Source organism: Eretmochelys imbricata, chromosome 2, assembly GCF_965152235.1.
Source record: "Eretmochelys imbricata isolate rEreImb1 chromosome 2, rEreImb1.hap1, whole genome shotgun sequence".
In the NCBI taxonomy this organism is placed as follows: Eukaryota; Metazoa; Chordata; order Testudines; family Cheloniidae; genus Eretmochelys; species Eretmochelys imbricata.
In genome coordinates this window covers 106,381,542-106,402,003 of record NC_135573.1, presented here as the reverse complement: position 1 = coordinate 106,402,003, position 20,462 = coordinate 106,381,542, and the positions used below count along the sequence as shown (strand labels likewise).

General features: G+C 42.4%; 1 long non-coding RNA gene across 1 annotated transcript in view; it reads right to left on the bottom strand.

Annotated features, from left to right (window-relative positions):
• Positions 1-313: 313 nt before the first annotated feature.
• Positions 314-20,462, bottom strand: part of LOC144261234 (uncharacterized) — an 82,540-nt gene continuing 62,391 nt past the window's right edge. The window contains exon 2 of the long non-coding RNA XR_013345186.1: positions 314-956. This is a non-coding gene — a long non-coding RNA (uncharacterized LOC144261234). The remainder of the gene's footprint in view (positions 957-20,462) is intronic.

Here is a 20,462-nt window from a genome sequence, read left to right as displayed (position 1 = left end):
TGTGCTCCACAATATCTGTGAGAGTAAGGGGGAGACGTTTATGGCTGGGTGGGAGGTTGAGGCAAATTGCCTGGCCAGTGGTTACGCACAGCCAGACACCAGGGTGGTTAGAAGAGTACAGGAGGGTGCGGTGCGCATCAGAGAAGCTTTGAAAACCAGTTTCATGACTGGCCAGGCTACGGTGTGAAAGTTCTGTTTGTTTCTCCTTGATGAAACCCCCCACTGCCTTGGTTCACTCTACTTCCCTGTAAGCTAACCACCCTCCCCTCCCCCCTTCGATCATTGCTTGCAGAGACAATAAAGTCATTGTTGCTTCACATTCATGCATTCTTTATTAATTCATCACACAAATAGGGGGATAACTACCAAGGTAGCCCAGGAGGGGTGGTGGAGGAGAGAAGCACTAGGAGGGGTGGTGGAGAAGGGAAGGACAAGGTCACACAGCACTTTAAAAGTTTAAAACTTATTGAATGCCAGCCTTCTGTTGCTTGGGGAATCCTCTGGTGTGGAGGGGCTGGGTGGCCAGAGGCCCCACCACTGCGTTCTTGGGCGCCTGGGTGAGGAGGCTATGGAACTTGGGGAGGAGGGATGTTGGTTACACAGGGGCAGTAGCGGCAGTCTGTGCTCCTGCTGCCTTTCCTGCAGCTCAACCATACACTGGAGCATATGAGTTTGATCCTCCAGCAGCCTCAGCATTGAGTCCTGCCTCCTCTCATCACACTGCCACCACCTTTTAGCCTCAGCCCTCTCTTCAGCCCGCCACCTCTCCTCCCAGTCATTTTGTGCTTTCCTGCACTCTGACATTGTTTGCCTCCACGCATTCGTCTGTGCTTTGTCAATGTGGGAGGACAGCATGAGCTCAGAGAACATTTCATCACGAGTGTGTTTTTTTCGCCTTCTGATCTTCGCTAGCCTCTGGGAAGGAGAAGATCCTGTGATCCTTGGAACACATGCAGCTGGTGGAGAAAAAAAAAGGAACAGTGGTATTTAAAAAGACATTTTATAGAACACTGGGTACACTCTTTCACGGTAAACCTTGCTGTTAACATTACATACATAGCACATGTGCTTTTGTTCCAAGGTCGCATTTTGTCTCCCCCCAGCACGTGGCTAGCATCTCCCTCCTCCCCCCTCCCTGTGGCTAACAGCAGGGAACATTTCTCTTCAGCTACAGGCAAACAGCCCAGCAGGAACGGGCACCTCTGAATGTCCCCTTAAGAAAAGTACCCTATTTCAACCAGGTGACCATGAATGATATCACTCTCCTGAGGATAACGCAAAGAGATAAAGAACGGATGTTGTTTGAATGCCAGCAAACATACACTGCAATGCTTTGTTCTACAATGATTCCCGAGTACGTGCTACTAGCCTGGAGTGGTAAAATGTCCTACCATGGTGGATGGAATAAGCCTGCCATCCCCAGAAACCTTTTGCAAAGGCTTTGGGAGTACATCCAGGAGAGCCGCGAATGCCAGGGCAAATTAATCATTAAATATGCTTGCTTTTAAACCATGTATACTATTTTAAAAAGGTACACTCACCAGAGGTCCCTTCTCCGCCTGGCGGGTCTGGGAGGCAGCCTTGGGTGGGTTCGGGGGGTACTGGCTCCAGGTCCAGAGTGAGAAACAGTTCCCGGCTGTCGGGAAAACTGGTTTCTCCGTTTGCTTGCTGTGAGCTATCTTCCTCATCCCCAAAACCTGTTTCTGTGTTGCCTCCATCTCCATTGAAGGAGTCAAACAACATGGCTGAGGTAGTGGTGGCTGACCCCCCTAAAATGGCATGCAGCTCATCATAGAAGTGGCATGTTTGGGGCTCTGACCCGGAGCGGCCATTTGCCTCTCTGGTTTTCTGGTAGGCTTGCCTCAGCTCCTTAAGTTTCATGTGGCACTGCTTCGGGTCCCTGTTGTGGCCTCTGTCCTTCATGCCCTGGGAGATTTTGACAAATGTTTTGGCATTTCGAAAACTGGAACGTAGTTCTGATCGCATGGATTCCTCTCCCCATACAGTGATCAGATCCCGTACCTCCCAGTTGGTCCATGCTGGAGCTCTTTTGCGATTCTGGGACTCCATCATGGTCACCTCTGCTGATGAGCTCTGCATGGTCACCTGCAGCTTGCCACGCTGGCCAAACAGGAAATTGAAATTCAAAAGTTTGCGGGCCTTTTCCTGTCTACCTGGCCAATGCATCTGAGTTGAGAGTGCTGTCCAGAGCAGTCACAATGGAGCACTCTGGGATAGCTCACGGAGGCCAATATCGTCTAATTGTACCCCAAATTCGACCCAACAAGGCCGATTTCAGCGCTAATCCCCTTGTCGGGGATGGAGTAAAGAAATCGATTTTAAGAGCCCTTTAAGTTGAAAAAAAGGGCTTCGTCGTGTGGACGGGTGCAGGGTTAAATCGATTTAACGCTGCTAAATTCGACCTCAACTCCTAGTGTAGACCAGGGCTTAGATTCAGGCTAACTTGAAGGTAGGTTCTATCGGCTAGAGGGCACCAAAGCAGCTTGAACACTGACCTCAGGACTCCTGCTCCACACTCAAACCCCTGCTAAGCAAGTGAGAACAGCTACTTTTGTACTGCAGCAGTGACATGACAGGCATTGCAATATATTCAGCAGTCTATTCCAGGACTGGCTGGCCCAGAACAGGACTTAAAGATCCTTGGTATCTGTGTGGTGAATTTAGGCAGCATAGACAGTGTTTAAATGTGGAACTATTGAGCTAAAAAGCACAACAGGGTCATGGCTGTGTCCAATTGCTGCAATAAAGAATCTCCTTACTACTCATTGCAACTGAGTCCTGTCTCTTCTCTACCCCAAGGGAAAATTCAGACATTTTCACAGCGAGAGGGTAAGGCCTGTACATCCTCCCCATGCTTCTGCTGCCCATTTGACCAAATGGCATTTCTGATGGCCTTTCAGGGGCAACTTATTATTGCCTGAAAGGGATGTGCCACAATGGTTACTTCAGAGGCAAAGAGATAAGACAGGAAGGGGTGAGCAGCTCATTCAGAACCATTGGGAGTAACAGACCCATCTACAAAATGCTCCTTTTCATAACAAATGTACAATTCAATGTCAGAAGAAGGGTAGCTCAGGGTTTGTCTCCTTGTGTGTTCTCAGGGTAGAAATACTGAGCTTTTCCAGATTTAGATTCCTGAAAATAAAAACTTTTAACTTCATTGTATACCTTGGACTCTATTGGTATATTTTGTTATCTGGTTTTGTGCCCCCCCAACTATTACAGTTTCTTTCCTGATGGGTCAGATATCTGGGGCCTACAGGGAAGCCCATTGCTCTTGTACTAAAGCAAAACTGCCAGCTGACTGAATGCATGCACTGAGGCTTATGCAGCTCTTTACCCTGGGCTGCTGTTTGGTTGAGAATGGTCAGATTCCTTGATTTCCATGGACACAGTGGGCAGAGGGCCTTGTGGAGTCTCCAGTAGCCATGTCCAGTAGTTTCCACTTAGAGAGTCCCTGAAATTAGTGAAACCTGGCTGATTCCTGAAACATGCCTGAAATCCTGCTTTATCTTTGAAATGCAGACATTATTGCTCTCCAGACAATGCACCTTAAGTCCCTTTCCACCAGTAGATCTCAAAGCCCTTTACAAAGCAGGCAATCATTAGCCCCATTTTATAGATGGGAAACTGAGGCACAGAAGTCAAGTGCCTAAGGTCACACACAGCAGGCCAGTAATTGAACCCAGATCTCAAGTCCCAGTCCAGTGCTCTATCAACTAAGCCACACTGCCTAAGCAGATTATGGGTACTGCTCAATAACCAATCTCATTTCCCACTGCTTATCAATCCTGTATGAGGCTGAGGAATTCAATACTGGGAGATATTCATTGTATTTTATTGGTCCTCATTAATTACTGGCTGGTCAAAGCTCCACCAAAATAGTTTGCCTCGGGTAAAAACCAGACACAGTAGTAGTAAGAAGCAATGAAAATTTTAAGAGACACTAGATTTATAAACTGTGTCCACTTTAAACTGTCCATATCCCACAATCTGTTATCTGCAGTTTTACAGCTCTTACCACTCAAGTCTGTTTAAAAAAAAAAAGCAAAAAAAAAAGCAGTTTTTACAGAAACAACAAATTAGACTAAAGACATTTTTTATTGGCCTATGAGGTTACGCTCACAGGAAACATTTTAATAGATCAGATTTGTCAATAAATACTTGTAGAACAAGAATGAGGTTTTGTTGATAAATTGTCTGAGTCCACGTCAGATGTATTTATATCAATGGATGCAGAATAATGAAAGTATACTTTGATTGAAAACCAAAGGCATTGTCAAAATTACAAAACATAAAGATGAATTCAGTATTATTAAAAAGTTGTCCTGATGGTCTGGTAACTGTGACAACAGGATACCTGCTCTTTGACCCCCTTTTGTCCTTCTTGAGTGCAGCCCTCAGTTGACAGAACCTGCGTCCTTTACTTCTCTCTGAGTGGAACCCTGGAGACCAATCGCTCTCTGAGACTGGAACTTTGGGCTATAGTCTCTCCCCCATTTCCTAACCCAACAATTTCAGCTAAGTTTGGCACCTGTAAGCCCTTTACTTCTGGGGACCTGTGACAACAGTAAAGTAGATTCACTAAAAAACCCAGCTTCCTCAATACACAGCATTATTTATTCTTTCACCCAAAGGTGGGCAGAGCAAAGGGGTACACATTAAAGCTCTAGACACAATTTTTTTCCTTGCAAGCATTTGTAAGTTCCCTCAGCCCATATAAACCCCATCTCTGGCTGCGAGAAAATTGACTGTCCCCTGCTCTGTCTCTCATCTTGCCAGCCTGGCATCTCTCACTGACTCTCCCTTTGCTCACTCAAACCCCCTTTTTGAAGCCCAGGGTCCTGTAATGGTTTACTATTCCCTTTGATCTGTGTGTTCTCAGCCTTGGGAAAACAGTTATGTCACCAGGGTTGGGAAACAGGAGTCACCTCTTCACAGCTATAAACCTGGCTATTGCATCTGAGTGTTTGTTGGGATGTTCCTTATCTAGGCCTGACTGAGTTGCCTTTCCTGTTTGGTTCCGCTAGTAACCTCTTTTGATCTAACTCCACAGCAAGTAACCCTATCATAACCAAACACACAGAAGCATAAACAATATTCATAAAAAATAATGCAGATATTTCCCAGTTTGTCACCCCTGTGTAAGGCTCTTTAATTGGTATTTTGTCTTCTGCACCCTTTGCATGCAGCTAAATTGTGTCCAGTGTCTAACTCTTGATTCTTAGTTACCACACACACACAGTGTGAAATTTCTATAAATAGACCTTCAAATTCTCCACAAAATTTGCATGGACTCTTGCTGTGTCAGCAAACCCTACATTTGCTCATGCTACATAAGTAATTGGATGTGTGCACACAATTTTATTCACAGTTACCTGTTTGCACATGCATTTCCTTGTTTGAGCTCACAGATGTAGGATTTGCATATACCAGTTTTCTGGGTGCCACTTAGGTGGCCCAGCTTTGAAAAAAAATGGCCCCTAATTTTAAGTACTTATTATTGAACTAAAGCCAGGAACACCTTCAGGAAATCAAAATACAACACCCAAACCAAACTTAAGATTTATCAGAGCTGCGTACTTTCAACACTACTTTATAGTGCAGAATGCTGGGGAATGAGAAAGTATGACATGTCCAAACTGTCTTCATTCCATACAACCTGCCTCAGAAAAATCCTCTGAATCTTTTGGCCTAGGACAATCTCAAACCAAGATCTATCGACACAGTGCAGCAAAGAGTATCTGAACACCATCATTGTCAGGAGGCGTTAGAGATGGATTGGTCATGTGCTTTGGATGGAAACTGATTCCATCACCAGAGTAGCAATAAGATGGACACCTGAAGGAAAGCGAAAATGAGGCCGCCCGAAAACAACATGGCAAAGAGCTGTGGAAGCCAACCTGAAAAACCTGGGGCACAGCTGGGAAACCACTGAAAGACTTGCCAGAAACAGACAGGAGTGGAGGAGCTTTGTCACTGCCCTAAACGCCAGAGGTGTAATAGGAACATGATGATGATGATGACGATATTGAACTGCAAATAAATGTAGGCTGTAGAAGTAAAATGCAGCAATTTGCTGGTCTCTTGCTATCTTGGTCAGCAGAGCGTGTGGGGAGCTATGAGGAGGGGTATATCAGCCCCTGAAACAGAGGGAATTTCTAATGCTGCTCAGTGACTGATTATGAAGGGGCATGATGGGTTCTGTTAGGATGTCCCATCCATCTTCGTCCTCATCGAGAAAGATTTGAGCCATAAATTGTGCGGTTTGCTGAAGGTGGGAAATAGGTGAGGGTGAGTCCTTAGAGCCCTGCAGGGATGCAGAGGAGATGAAAGCTTCAGGGGGAAAACATGCACTTTTGTTACTGAATGAAAAAGGCCCGATGAAGACTTAAAAACAGTGATTATTTCTGAGGAAGGCCACGTCCACATACAGCCCTGGTCTACACTATGAACTTGTGTTGCTATAACTATGTCCAAACTTCCAGTGTAGAGCTTCTCCCATCAACATAGCTCCTGCCTGTCGAGAAGGTGGAGTAGCTACGCCGATGGGAGTTCTCCCACTGGTGAAGGTAGTGTCTTCACTAAGCACTACAGCTGCCACTGCAGTGTTGTAAGTGTAGACAAACCCTGAGAATTAGCCCCGATTCCAGCCATCGGTGACCACCATCAGTGTAGCTGAACAGTGCAGATCCCTAAATGAAGGCAAAGAATGCAGTAATTTTCACAGATTGAGCCTTAGCCTGGCTTGAAATTGGAGTTAGCTCAAATCAGTGCAAATTATAAACTTTTCTTGCCTACACTAGGAATTTGCTCTGATGCAGCTAGACCAATTGCTGGCCTCTTGAGCTTTCAACTGGGGTTAATGCCCCGAGTAGGCAAGGCCTGAGTTACCCAACAGTGTTTTAGTGATGTGAGAATAATATTGTATAATGCACTGTGATTACTACTAATTCTTTTGAGCCAAATCTTGAAGTCCCCACCTCATTCCTTCCTCAGGCAAATCTTCTATTGGCTTCCACACTGAGTTTTGCCTAGTCTCACTACACATATAGGTGGCATGAAATCCCATCATCTTTTTGGAGTCCAGTGAAATTTACTACGGTAGCACCAAGATCAGCACTTTTATCCACCAAGATCCATTTTCACTACCTTTACATTTGCACATTTTAAACATGACAAACTTGATTTTTTTATGTTACTTAGAGGACTGACAGATCTTGCCATTAGTAACCAAAGATTTAATTTAAAGCAATATAAACGGTGCTGTAGAGCTGAGCTTGAAGAAGTGGCAATTAAAATGCATCTGCTATGATGGAATTAACTTTAACAAAGATCTTAATGATGATATTAGAAGTCATGCGTGAAGTTTTATTCCCTATGTGTGGAGTAACAGTAAAAATGATTAAAAAAAAGTCACAAAAACCTTGACATAATATTAAACATGACATTTGGGAGCCTGATAGAATCACCTCTCAGACATTTTACCATAATGACAAAGAGAGATATCCTCCTCGTCTGCCTGTGTGTCATTTGAATCAATTTAGCCTAAATTTGCTTTTTCTTCTATTAAAGGTCATTCTTTTGTAAAGTGATTGTTATAATTGTTGTCATTCTAGATCATTTATGTCAAATTTAGACTCGATTAATTTTGAGAGAATCACTCTAATAGATGATTAGCTAATAGATTTGTGCTACAGTTCAGGCAAAATATGCAGTCAGAGGACTGTCAGCTGAAGAACATATGAATTAAGCAGAAGTTTGTCTTGCACATCTCTATATTGATTTTTTGTTCAAGGGTTGGGATTGGAGCGATTGCTATCCCCCTGCCCAGTCTCTCTCTTCACCAGTTATTCACCACTGATTTTTGCTTTTAACCTGTGTACCAGAGGCAAGACAGCCTCTGAATTGTTCTAGGAACAAACAGAAGGGCAAATGTTTCACAAGGTTGAAAGGTTCAACCAGTCCTCTGAGCCGATTTCCAGTTTTAAGTATTTATCAGTACATCATAATACATCAAATAGGAACTCCAGGAAGAGCTGAAAAGCCAAACAAAACTGAATTGCCATCCTCTGCCTGCCAACTTGATTCCTGACTACTGGTTACTTGGCAGAGTCTATTACTAACAATATCTGAGTATTTCGGTACAGAGAACAAAAAGGAATGGAGTGTAGCAAAATCGTTAGAGCACTGGCCAGAGAGCAAAGGTACCACAGTACTAATACCAAATCTGCCAGTGATTCTCTCCTATGGCCCCGAGAGAGGAATTTAATTTCATGCCTCACTTTACCTATCTGTAGTATTAACACAGTTAAGCCTGTATGGCTGCCTGCTAGCCACAGTAATCTGTTTTAAATCTGCAAAATCACAGTTCCTGCAAGATTTCATATCCCCTCTAGATTAACTTGTCTCATGCTTGGATGCCATCTGGTGACCCATCCAGTGGTTTAATTGCATTGCAGTCAACTTGCTGAGGTAGCAGCAATGGGAAGCCACTTCAAGATTAAGGTTTCTCTTCTTCTACTCCATATATGAAAATTGCAATTTTAAAATGAAGGCAATTTAATTTCCAAGTAGAGATCTGCCTATTTTTATTTGTGTTTTAAACACACAGGATGCTTTGGAAGTGCGTAAAAGGAAATCACCTTGCGAGTATAATAACCAGCTGCAAAATATGGTATCCCGCTGGTTACCATTATTAAGCAGATTCCATCATGTTAGCAGTACCTGCCTCAGAGGACTATGGCAAGGCTTAAACAAGTAACATTTTAAAGCAGTCTGAGGGCTTTAGATAAAAAGTGCTGTATAAGAAGTCTGGGGGCCTGACTCTGATCTCAATTAGGTTCTGGTCCAATCAGTGTCTTCCTGTTGACTTCAGTGGTCATTGGATCAGGCCTTTACACTAAAGTAAGGGCCCCTCTCCAGCAAAGTACTCAAGCATGTGCTTAACTGTCAGTAGGGTGACCAGACAGCAAGTGTGAAAAATCGGGACGGGGTGGGGTGTAATAGGAGTCTATATAAGAAAAAGACTCAAAAATTGGGACATCTGGACTCCCTAACTGTAAGCAAGTGAGTAGTTTCATTGAAGTAAATGACGCTGATTGCATGCTTAAAGTTAAATACTAACTATGTGCTTTAAGTCCATCTCTATTGAGCGAAGCACACAGCAATGTGCTTAAGTGCCTTGCTGAATCAAAATCTTAAACTGAGAATATAGTATTGCCAACCTAAAGCATTCAAAAATCATAGTCAGGTCCCCCTAAAAATCTTTTCCTTTGCCTTCTGGTTTTTGAGTCTTTAAGGTGCACTCAGGTCATGTTTTCCAGCTTCTCTTTGCAAACACACAGATCAGAAACTGACAATACTGCTAGTGATTCTCCTAAAAAACAATGGAGTTATGACTATACAAAACTGTTACGAGAACATGTGGGCTGTTTCTTTTCTACCCCTATTTTTGATGAAGCTACCATATATATGCCATCAGTTTTGTTTTGTTAGGGTTTGAAATCTGTTTGGCACGTCAGCTTTTACCAGTAGTGAAACAGTCCTCCCTCAATCATCAACTTTGCCTCACCCCCTCCCTTTTCCTCTGTTTGAAGAGGTCTCACAGCTTCCCATCCCTGTACTGCTATCCCTGTACACCTTCTCCAAAACAATGAATGTGAGGCCACAATCTGTACCAGCTTGAATTGGAAAGAGAAGCCTCCTGGCCATGCAGATTGCATTGGTTTTGTCTGTCTTCATTTATTTTTTACTGGAGTGGACAATGTTGAAATGCTGCCACCTTCTGTTAGACTCTTGTGCTGCTAATAGGCTGCAGCAGCATGCTTCCCCCAGCTTCCCTGAGACTGGTAAGCTGATTTATCCTGATCCTGAATTGCACTACTGCCATATAAAACATGACAAGTTAAACGCAAAGCCTGCCAAAAAATCTCGATAGGCTCAGCTTTTGTGAAGCAGCACTTGAAAAGACCATTACTACCACCATCCAACTAAAGCATGCTCGATATTTTTGACAGTGAATTATCTGAACAGCAGTTTATCTCAGTGTTCACTGGGTGTTATAACAATTTAAGGATTCAACAAATGGAAGATAAAAAAAGGTGCCATTGTTCTAACTACAGGTAGTTAGTGCGAGGTTTCTCTTTGAATTTTGAGATGATTCGGATTTACTCCCAGCTACATTTCATACGGGACCCATGAGCAGTTAGTTACTATAGGTTTTGGATGTGCTTAGTTTTTGTCATAAGGCCCCAGGAATACAAATACAGGCTCACACTGGTTCCTAGGCTGGTGTGAATTGTCACTGCTCCCAGGACAGGGACTGCAAGATCATGTCGGAAAGAACAGGCACTGTAAAACTTCCCCCTTGTCCTCCATTCTGGACCAGCATTTCTCACACTGATACCCCTTACAAGACAGAAGCAAATGCATAATGGCACCCATCCCTGCACAGGAGCAAAGGTTTAAAATCCCCCTGAAACCAACATTGTTCTAGTCTAAGCCATCTCTTAAAAGCAAGATGCTCAGCAATGTAGCATCCATTTTCTCCAACTCCCTCTCTCCCCTCCATGCCCCTCCCTCTCTAGAGGGCATCACCTACATCCTTAATTTGCAAGCTCCTCGTGAAGTCATCCTCAAATCTAGATCTGGACAACAAAAAAGACTTTCTGAAGAGTTATGTGATCCTGTAATAATCAAACTGTTTGCTTTTTGCGATGTGAGGTTTGGCTTCTTTTTAACACCAACCATTCCACAGAGAATATCTCATTCCTTTCAGAGCTTTGAAAACTATCTAAACTGTCCATTATGTTTATAAAGGCACCTGTTACCTCAGTGTCTAATCTGAGACTAGTCTCATAACAGGATTGAAAAGCATTAATATGAAAAAAGTATGATGCGAGAGTCATTTCCAACAAAACCCATTCCTTTCCACCCTACCAGAGTGCTGACTACACATTCATATGCACACAGTAGTAATTTCTCCAGTGCACTGAACATATTCTTGCCTTCACCATAAGCATCACTCACTGGAGATATAACGTAAATTACTGTTGCAATAGATGGGAATACAACGTTCCTCTGAGGTTACCTTGCTTTTATTTTCCCTATTATAGTATGCTACGGACATCAAAACTGAAACATAGTAAGGCTTGACACATCCATGTTACCCCAGCAAGTGATTAAAGTACCTCTGCTCTGCTTTTTTACTTAGCTGTGGAGAAACTGTAATTTCCCTCGACCAGAGGTGTCCCAAAATACATTGCATATTCTGAAATGGAACACACATAATTTGATTAAAATACAAGACCTGAAGGGACTTCTTTAGGGAATTCCAGAGCAACTGAGATACTTTGATGGACCTTGTGGGACATCATATCACCAAAGGCAAAGGGGCCTGTTTGAGTTCAGAGAAAAAGAGGAAGGCAGCACTTATCTAAACCAAGAAGTTTGGGGCTCATTTTAGCCTGGGCACTAAGGATTCCCAAGGGGATTCTTTTATTCTGACTCAGCTCACTGGATGTTTGCTGTATTTATATTTTAAATAAACAGCAAGTGATCATTATCATTAACACTGCAGTATTTTGATAAGGACCACTCTATCCTCACTGGCGAGGATGGTGAAGACTGGCTAGGATATACCATGTCAGACTCTCTTCTGTTGGTGTAATCGGCATCCCTGCAGTGTAGTCAGTGGAGCTATGCTGATTGACAGCAGCTGAGGATCTGGTCCAGTCATTTTAAAGTGTACTTTTAATTACTGGTGTTATAGATGTGAGAGGAAGTAGTGGGCCCTCCCCCCACCAACCTGGCAGGATAATCAATGGTATTGCTGCTTGAAAAGTGCAAATGTTTCTGTCCAACATTTTCAAGAAAAATTGGCCCCTGTGTTTCACTGAAAAATTTCAGAATGTGGGGGATTTTTAAAAGCCATTGCTAGCGAGTAGGTGAAAGGCGCCTGGTGTTTCCCATTCCCTCCAAATCTAATCTCTGTATAAGTTACTCCTTCATATCAGTGCTCAGTCGAAGAGAGTTTAAACAGAAAAGGCTGTATTGGGGCTTTCTTTTCAGCTACTGTCCACGGTGGGCAATGATGAGGAGATGCACTGTCCCCTGGGGAGCTCCTGAAGGCATTATCCCTGACTCACTGGCAGTGGTGGTCCTTGCTCCAGCCTTTGAAAAGGTGCACCGTGCACTGCCTCTGAACAACCCAGCTCTTCTGGTGAGTGCAGAGGGGGATGTGCCCATGATCACACTCTCCCTTTATTCCTGTCTTTTGGGAAACATCTTGCCACTGCTCCAAGCTAGTGTTGACAATATTGTTAGCTAGAGATAGGTCTAGGGACAGTGGACATCTTCTTCCGTTCTCTGCCTAATGTGTTTATAGGCTGTTCATTGCCGACTACTGTTTTCTCTGCATTACCAAACATTATAGGTTTCCATTTTGTAATTCCAACTTTTCCCCCTCATGTGCTATCCTGAAGTGCTCAGTTGAATCAACACTTCCCCAGTTATTTGGTGTGTTTTTTTTGAGTAGGATTTGTGGTTCTTTGACCTTTTTTGCCCCAGGCTTTTCCTTGCTGACCCAGCTTCACTGCAAGAAGCTTCTTAGAAACTGAACTCAGTGCCCTGAATACAATTATAAGCTGGCCTTTCATTTCTGAAAGATGTTGGGCTATGGTATGTCAGCAGTGAACTGCTGCATGATCTACACTTGGCCTTTGTTGGCTGCCCTGAGCAATATTAGCACTGCTTGCAGATTTCCTACTTGGGCCCATTTTTAATTTTGCAATTCATGAATGCTGGAATACATTGCTAGAGTATAAAATCTGTTATCAAAATCAACTGCTATTCCATTCCCTTTGTAACTCACACACTTGTTTTCTTTACATAGACTCTCAGCAATTGTAGGTTTGATGGCATCATTAATAAAGCATTGTTAATAATAATACTACTTTATACTTTTCGTCTAAAGAGCTCCAATTACTTTTTAAATGAAGTCACAATCCTACAGTGAGACACGGGCCACCTGCATGCATCTCATTTCAGGGGTGGGTCCTAACTAATTAAGCCTCACCACTATAAAGCAGATTGGTATTATACCAATTTTACACACGAGGAAACTGAAGAACACAGATGTTAAGAGATTTGTCCAAGGCTAAAGTTAATCAGTGGTTGACCCAGGAATATAATTCAGTAGTCACAACTGCTCTGCAATCACTTATATCCTTCCCAAACTCAACATTATGTTTGACATTTGCTGTTCAGTTGGAGAGGAAGGATGATTTAGTGTATAGGGCATGAGACTAGGACTCAGGAAACCTAGGTTCAGTTCCTGTCTGTCATAGAATTCCTATGTGACCTTGGGATAGTCATCTAATCGCTTTGTATATCAGCTCCTTACCTGTGAAATTTTTGTCCTACTTCCAAATGAGGTGGTATGAGGCTAGGATTTATTAATGATTGCGAGGGCTCTGAGTTACTACAGATAATTCTTTGTCAAGAGTCTGGCTGGTGGGTTTCACCGCATGCTCAGGGTCTAACTGATTGCCATATTTGGGGTTGAGAAGGAATTTTCCTTTGGGTCAGATTGGCAGAGACTCTTGGGGAATTATGCCTTCCTCTGCAGCGTGGGGCATGGGTCACTTGCTGGTTTGAACTAAAGAAAATGGTGGTTTCTCAGTAACTTGAAGTCTTTAAATCAAGATACGAGAATTTCATTAGCTCAACCAGAAGTTATGGGCCTGTTACGGGAGTGATTGGATGAGGTTCTGAGGTCTGCAATGTGCAACAGCTCAGTTGATCATGATGGCCCCTTCTGGCTTAAAGTTTATGAAGTGCTCAGGCTTAATGTAATGAAGGGCATTAAAAGTTGATAGCTAGAGCTGGTTGAAAAATCTGGTGGATTGGTTTCCCTCCCCCCTCAGAAAACTTTGTTTAATCTCTAAATCATAACTTTGCCTAGGAATGTGGCCATTTCAACAAAATCTGACAGACTTTTTTTAAACAATATGGAGTATTTCATTTAGATTTGGTTTCATCTCTACTTTTACTTAAGATTTATATTATGTTTCAATCTTATTAAAATGAATAAACATTGAAACATTTCATTAAGGCCTTTTCAATATTTCTAAAATTGAATATTTCCAAATTTCCATTCCAAAGTACATTTCAAAATGTTGAGTTTTTGTCCCGGTTCAGGAATAAGAGAATTTTTGAAATATTAGGGATTGAAGCTCTGTTTTCCAACCAGCTCTGTTAATAACTTTTATATCTATATTTTAGAATAGAAGAATGAATTTAATAAAAACTAAGAAAGAGCTTTAGCCCCAAATTGAAAATGGACCAGACAGAATTTCTGGTTGAAAATTTGAGACATTTGTTTTTTAAAATTAGAACATGTCTCTGCAACCCTGCATTGCATTCAGGATGAGAAGCACTGGACTGAAGTACTCAGAGAAATGAGTGCATTTGGCTCTAAACTGGCTAGAACCAGGAAGTGGAGGAGATCTGTGAGAAAGCCTGATCTCATGAGATTTCCACAATAGAGAGATTTGAATACAGTTGAATGAGCAGCAAAATTTTAAGGTAGAATACATCAGTAGGGTAAATCTGAACAGAATAAACTACAAGACAGAAAGTTTGCTACCCCTGTTTGTCTTAGTTGAACTGTGCTTTTAATTTTCGGTCAAGTCACCAGAGTAGGCTTTTAAAAATCCCTCTAGGTTGTAATGTAACTAAAAGAAGAAGAAGATGATGCAAACAAAGAATGGTCTCCTAATGAGTGTGTTGTTCTGTACACACTGTAGCACTGACAGGGTTAATAGATACGAAGAGCTAAATACAAGGTGATTTGCACAGCTCCAAAAATACCAGCTAAGGATCTGGCCCTACACATTTAGTGCAGCGAGAAAGCAGAGCTCGCTGGATATCTAGCATCTGATTCCCAGCAACTCTTCCACATTCTTTTCCTTTCGTCTTTCATAAATGCAGAAAGTAACACCTTTTCCATAGAGATGGCTCAAACTTCATGCTATGTATTCATTCTTCCCTTCCCCTGTGACACACTCCTCCCAAAGAGTCAGGCAGAAATGATTAGCATAGCTTCCCCATCCCCCAACATACAGCAAGGGGGAAAGAGGGACATTAAAATTGATGCATTTCTTTCTCCCAGCAGCTGACAGAGAGCTGCAGCCAGCCTCCCATTAGAAGTTGGAGAAAAGGTGAGCTCATCTTATTTGATTAGGACTGTCACCATCAGACAGTGTTTGCAATTAGTCCACGCCAGCCTTATTCAGGCTTTGGATTCCTTTCAGCAGTGAAAAAGGGAACACTTGAGCACCATTGAATTGGAGCGTGGCATCTGCTGCACACTGAGGGGAGAGGTTGGGGGTCAGCGCTTGATTTTGATAAAGCGTGCCAGATTAATTGTCTTCGGTAATCCTGTTTGTCATGGTAGATGTGCAGAGAAGTCTTTGTGGCACAGCCTGACATATGGGCTGGCCTGCTGCTTGCCTATTCAGTCACTCCCAGCACATGCTCTTCACAGTTGGCCTAGTTCCCAGAGCCTTGTTTTCCAGGGGAGTGGGCCTCCTGCTCCTATTCAGCTGGCCCCCGTCTCTACAAACCGGCTCCCTAATCTTCAAGCCTGTCTGGACTATTCAAAGCAATTGCATTATTCAGAGAGATCGGGGGGGGGGGGGGGTAGGGAGACAGAGAGAGAAAAGGAGAGAGAGAAAGAGAGAGAAGAAAGAGCAACGTAATTAAAAAAAAGAAAAGCATCGAAGGACTTCAGGCAGAGCACTTCAGGAGGCTGATTATAGTGCTTCTCCAAATCTGAATCAATCACTAAATTATACCCTACCTTTTCTGTAAAATAAATGCTAATAAGAGGTAACTTGGACCCTGCTAATTATTAACGGCAATGGAGAGACTTTGTATGTGTGTTTTTATTATAAAATCTTGGATTCCCCCCCTCAGTACAATTTACACTCAATGGCAGAACATGAAACAAAATGCTACGAGGCCTCACTTACGTGCCTCAGAAGTAGGGCAATATAGCGTTACAGTCACAGTGAAAAATCTAGGCCGACAATCTGGCCTGGAGTCCACTGAGGGGACAAGAATGGCTTTAATGGCCTGAGATCAGGCAGAAGCATCACCCAGGAGATTTAGCTTTCGCTCTGTATCACTGTGATCTCATTGGTTGAAATGCAGGCCACTTCATGTACCTACAAAGTCATTTTATGTAAGTGAATTTCCTTCAGGAGCTGGGAGTCTATATATTATATAGGCGAAGGGGGAAGAGAAAGAAGGGCATTGAGATGTGTCTGAGCCAGGCCTTTTAAAAGCCATTTGATAATATACTTAGCTATGAGTCCATGAACATTAAAAGGTATTATACTCTCCAGATTAGGCTGCGAGAGCATTTAGAATATGTATCTTTCACACCAAAAGTAGTCTTGACAGTTTAGCATATAAAGCAAAGCCTACTTAGAGATTTCTAATGGCTTTACCCTGAACTCCCTCAAAATTCCTACTGAAGTCAATGGGGCCAGGATTGATTTCACCCCCAGGGATTTCAGTAAGTAGGTGTGCATCCACTGGAGCAAATGGGAGTCTTTCTATTGACTTTAATAGTTGCTGGATCGGTGCCCCAATGACCAGATCACTACCCAATGACCAGATCCCCCATTCATTGTGAAACAAAATTATGCCAATTCTTAATTTTGTAATTTGCACCTATATAACACGGTGATGGCTTATGGAGAGAGAAAGATGTAGAAACAGTCAAATGGATTTAGTTTAAAGTGTGAACTGCAAAAATCAGGTGAGAACATATGAACTGGACCAAAAATAAACACTTGAGAAGCAGAATATGCACATGCTGGCTGACCTCTTTTGCAAGAGTGTAGCTGCATGGAGCCTGGTTTCATGTGTGTATTATTGCCGCTTGAAACCAAGTTATGTGTAACATTTCACAGGACTATTTAAAGTCAATTCTACTGGAGGAAACAGCATATGCGGAATTGCTAGTTTTGCTTGTAAGACTCTGTGTGTGTAACACATGACTCTTGCCTGTAAAGCTGTGTAGAACAACCCTGAAGTTTCACTTCATGGTTATATTGTGTGAACTTTTTCAGTTCTAATCCATGTGAACTCATATCCCCTGAGCTTTGATTTCAAGTTTGGCATCTTAAAAGTAAGTCCAATTTATTCCAAACCATCTAGTTCCTCACAATTTTGACCCTAAACCATGACTTGGGACATCCTATCTTCCTTGTATACTCTCTCTTCAATATGTACCAGGATCATTCTCCTCATTTACTTTTATCTGACTTCTGGTGAGGGCAGAGGTGACCTGACAATCCATCTCCAAGGACCACCACCTCCTCCCAATGTCTTCAGGAACATACAGCTGTCTGAGGCTCTCTCTGAAGTCTTGGAATAGAGGTCAGCATGGTCAGGTTGACCACAATCCACAGAAATTATCTCTAAGGGAGCTATGAGAAAACTGACTGCCACCAGATGGAAAGATTTAGCCTGCTTCTCCTAGATAGAAATATTTTATAGCTACTTCTCCTCTGTCTATAGTATTTCCTCATTCTCCTTTGGCTTGAACCTGAGAGGGTCAACACCTCCACCTCATACCAAAGTCATTGGTAGTTAAGGACAATTGGCACCTCCCAGAACTGGGACCCTATTATCTTGCTCAGTTACACTTACCAGGTGAAGTCCTGGCCCTATTGAAGTTATTGGAGTTTTCCATTAACATAAATGGGGCCATGATTTCACCCTCAATATCTTGCTCCTCATCACCATTAGTATCATTATACTCCTAATGCAACAATCATCAGTAGAGCTGTCCACAGGATGACAATTCTGTTTCATGGTAACTTTTTAAGATTATTTGCATTCCACATTAGAATGAAAAGAAAACCTTCTGAATGTATTCAGGAAAAACCCCTAAAAACCAAACAGGGTGCTCTGGTCTGAGAGACTCTCTCTGACATTCGATTGCCTGGTGGTTGCGCCATTGGTCTAAGATGTAGGAGATCTATGTTCCAGTCCCTGATATTTCCCTGAAAGTGTTCTGACCATCTCTAGTCATCAGTACGTACGGCAGCTGTCTTGCAAGTGTCTGCTTCATGGCTGTTCTGGTACCCGGTAGGGAGTTAAAATACAAATTCCCATTTTAAATAAAACAGCCGTTTGTCTTATGGAGTAAAAGTGACTGGCTGATAAGTTAACAAGGATGAAGACTGCTCCCACATCAGGCCAGAGTACCCTGGTTATACAACATCTCTCTGACAAATATATTGTGTATTTTTGTATGAGGGGCAGCTCTGCTATTTCTGCTGATGATGCTTCTACTGATCGTCCTCTTTTTGGGGGTGGGGGCAAGTGTTATGAAATAGATACTGCAATATAAATAGTACCAATCCTAGCCATACGGGGAAAAGGAAAAATTCTTAGGTTTCTTCTTCTGTGTTGATAGGTGGCCCAATAATGAAAAAACCTTGGCCTGTAAAACAGCATTCAAATTTAATACTTTCTACTCAGATGAATTTTCCTACTGATTCCAGTAGGCAATTTTGGCATCAAGTCTTTTCCTGAGGCTGCTGGTCCTTCAATAGAAACAAACAGGGTATTTGAATGATTCTAATGCAGTTCTAGAATTTCCACTAGGATGGCTAGCCAAACACAATACAATTTTCTAGTGAAAGTGTCTGAGACCTCTTCACTGAGTTTGTGTATGGCCTAATAGAGAACTATGGCCTGCGCAGTAAAATAGTGTATCCACGGGATGATAGAAGGCCACCAGTAGCTTTTCTCCCCCCCGACTCTTTCCCTATAATACTATGCTGCTGTTGGCCTCCCTCCATGTTCTCTGGAAGTGGAGAAGGATCAGGCCACTAAATGGTTCTCTCAGTAAGAGAGAAGTTATTACTTCTGCAGGCAATAAGCTAGACTTTATTAGCTTCCCCCACGTTGCTGCTGAGCCTGCAGTGTAAGATCAAAAGCTTCTCAAACACCCGACTCAGCCGAGCCTGGTGGCACTTGAACATAGGTATCTTGTATGATCTTTCCAGACTCTGATGAATTTAAGGCTGTGATAGACTGGCTGAAATAGAAATTCTACCTTTTTATGGCACAGGCAACCGACAGAACCTGAGAGGGCAATGTTACTGAGGAGATATGTTGGGTGATTTGGAAAACCCATTCTATGCTTACAGTCCTGTGCCTCCAGGTCTTTTTGATAACCCTGTAATTAAAATCAGTATTTAGAATGAAGCAATAAGCTAAGGTATTATCACACTTTTTAGCATAATACTCAAGAATGGCACTCAAATAATGGAACCAAACTAATAATCCAAACCCCTTGATAACCACAGTTATCACTTTTCAAGAGATGGTAGTGGCTGGTCATTTAAATTTTAAAATTGCCAAAGAACTATGTAACATCCTCCATTAAAAATGCATTGCCTCTTTTATATCTTCATAAAAGAATAATGATATTTTAATTATATATGCTATCCGTATTTACACAAGGAGGAACAAACATGAACTGGCCTCATTCCCTCTCTCTTCTTCCATTAGCATGAATCTGTTTCCTCATGAGTAGCCAGGAGATATGTGCTGCTGACTGAATTTTGGTCAGCCCACAGATCACATGGTGTTGAAAAGCTACTCATATACCCATTCTCACTTGTCAGTTCTTGAGGCAGTCAGAGGACTTATGGAAGGGTGAAGAGGAAAAGCATAAAGCTAAAGGGAGAATAAGCAGAAAAGAGAGGTAGGTACAACACAGAGAAACTCCTTTTACTGGTGCCACTTCCTGTTCTAGCCAGCTGGAGATCTTGACATGAAAGTACCATCATGCCATTTCCTTCTCTTGTTATTGTCTATGTGAGAGGGCTGGTGTATTAGGGTTTAGGATTGGGCCCTGAACTGTAAGGACTCATATGTTCAATGAACAGTAGTGTAGAGCCAGCTTAATTTATTATCTATTTTAACTGGCTAGTTTTCTTATTCCCGTTGCTCTGCTCCTTTATGATCCACAGCAACCTTGGAAAAAGCTAATTGTTACAGTACATAAGCAAAAATACATTAGAGAACAATGTACACAACAGGTTAACTTCACCCAGGGTGAAAATTAAATACAAAAATAAAATGGAGGGTGACACACTGTAAACCCATAGACCATTATGGTCTGTCTGGCATGTCTTTCTCTTGTTAGTACGAGGACAACTCCTGAGGTCTTTCGGACATCAATGGGACCATCCCTCATCCCCAGTTAAGACATTCAGTATTTGGGTCAACCATTATTGTTAATCATTTCAGTAATGCCATAAGGGTACAAGGAACTTTAGAAAATATAGCGTAATACATAGTCCCTCTGCTAAAGAGTTCCTCTGCTAAAGAGTTGACAATTTGAC